The sequence below is a fragment of the Dendroctonus ponderosae genome, unplaced genomic scaffold (genome assembly GCF_020466585.1).
Source record: "Dendroctonus ponderosae isolate FM_Combo_2020 unplaced genomic scaffold, Dpon_F_20191213v2 Dpon_F_20191213_1, whole genome shotgun sequence".
Lineage (NCBI taxonomy): Eukaryota > Metazoa > Arthropoda > Insecta > Coleoptera > Curculionidae > Dendroctonus > Dendroctonus ponderosae.
In genome coordinates, this window is record NW_026017110.1 from 404309 (window position 1) to 406238 (window position 1930).

Consider the following 1930-nt stretch of genomic DNA (forward strand, 5'->3'; position numbering starts at 1 on the left):
GTTGAACATGTTTGTTAAGGTTTGTGATGCCGATGCGGAGCAACCCGTGCTCAACCACCTACCATAATAAATCCGTGAGCAGAAAACGGAATCGGTCCAGCGATGGCATGATCTCTTCTCGGCAAACAAAACACACAGTAGCTAAGTGTTGAACGCGCACCAGGCCACACACGAACTTCAGCGCCGACAAACAGACACTAATTGAGGCGGAATATTAGGCGAGTCGATTTAGGTGGTCCAGAGGCTGAGGTACTTAAGACTTAAGTCACTCGAAGGCCGGAAGGCGGAGCCAGCCGCTGTATGCGAGCATCTGATTGGCTGGGACGCCGATCGTTCATAAAGGCGGTGATCTGAAGTCAAGAGCACGTCGGAGGAGGTTTATTTTTCCCGATCTTAAGATAGATGAAAATAATGTAGTCATCTGCTCCAGGTTCGATTTGGGTTATGAGGGAATCGCGAAATAAATTTTGTTTATTTATGTTGCGCCGATCGGCTCGTAAAAGGAGTCACCATAATACACAAGTATCGAAATATTGGATTGATGGAGTTTCATAAATATTTACAGGGTTTAACAACCGTGTTGCTCGCTCACGGTTATTAAAATCGGGGAAATGTTTTGCTGCGATGCGTTTCTCATGTTACTGGCAAAAATTTGTCAAAAAGTCCTGAAAGTGGAGCAGCAAAAAGAAGCCGAAAGCTAGTCTGAAAATTTCCATCCGTTGTCAAAAGGAAAAAACCCATACCTAGTGCTACCTATTTTTCAAACCCATACAAATAATTGCAAAAAGTTAGGTTTCTTTTTCACATTTCAATCAGTGAATGTATGTTTAGAAATTTGTAATAATGCAGAACCTCCGCAGCCAGCAAAACACATTTAATCATGTGTACGCACAAATGACTTGCAGAAAATATTTTTTCTAAGACGCCCTAAACAGCCGAAAAACCCACTAGCTCAATAACTGCATTCATGGTGCAACCAATGTTCGTCCACGTCAACTACGGTGGTTTCCATGGAAACCAAGCCAGTTTGTATACTGGATGCGATTTGTTTGCACCATGGCTGTGCTTTGTTTTCAGTTAGAATTAACGAAAATACAGGGTGTCTCCTAAGCAGACATTCTTTGGCTTCAAAGAGGACAATCTGACGTAAGTTTTATTTTAAAAAAATGTCTGGCTCCACTGCTACTGATGGTCAAAGTTCTTGAAAAATTTATTTTTTTTCGAAATATCGGGATGATGGTTTCGATAGATTTTGATAAAACTTGCTGTGATTTTTTCTATGTAAGTTTTGATGAAGCAACCGAGTTTATCCGCTTTGGGTAAGTGGTGAAATGTTGAGTGGCTTGGTACGAAAACTACCAGAACTTTTTATTTGGAACTTTTATCAACTAATTTTTTTTTGAACTTTTAAGGAAGCACTAATCCTTTTTGAACATTTTTGGGCTCTTTGAAAAATATTGTAGCATTCATGGTTTTTGCGCAAAAAATGATTTTGGTTTGCTTGCTTTTTCACAACAACAATTTCAGACATCAATGCAAACGTTTTAGTAAGCGAGAATGTTCTTTTATATCTAATAAATTAATTTTTTTTTAAATTAGTGCGCTTTCTTTAATTTTACGGTTTTTTTGCAGATTGTTCTTTTGTTAAAATTGTGGAATTTTTCCATTGAATTTTATGGCAATTATCAAATGCATGTTGACAAATGTGTGATTTATGATATTCTCTGTTTTTTATGTATGATTGGTGTTCTTTGAGTCTTTTGTGTAATGGTCTTGAGGTTTCTCCTATATAAGATTTATTGCATTTGCAAGGAATTTTATAAATTACGTTTTTCGTATTTTCAATTATATCATGAGGTTTTGTTACTGAAATTTTACTTCTAATTGTATTTTCAGTTTTGAAGATAGTCCTAATATTAAATTTTTTACC

At 36.9% G+C, this 1930-nt stretch overlaps 1 protein-coding gene across 2 annotated transcripts in view; it reads right to left on the reverse strand.

Moving 5' to 3' along the window:
• The window catches only part of LOC109542591 (H2.0-like homeobox protein), a gene marked incomplete at its 3' end in the record, with an annotated part of 11366 nt that extends 11127 nt beyond the window's left edge, over positions 1 to 239 (reverse strand). Inside the window, 1 exon segment of one of the 2 annotated variants that reach the window (XM_048662706.1) lies at positions 63 to 239. 2 annotated transcript variants of the gene reach the window in all.
• Positions 240 to 1930: the final 1691 nt, after the last annotated feature.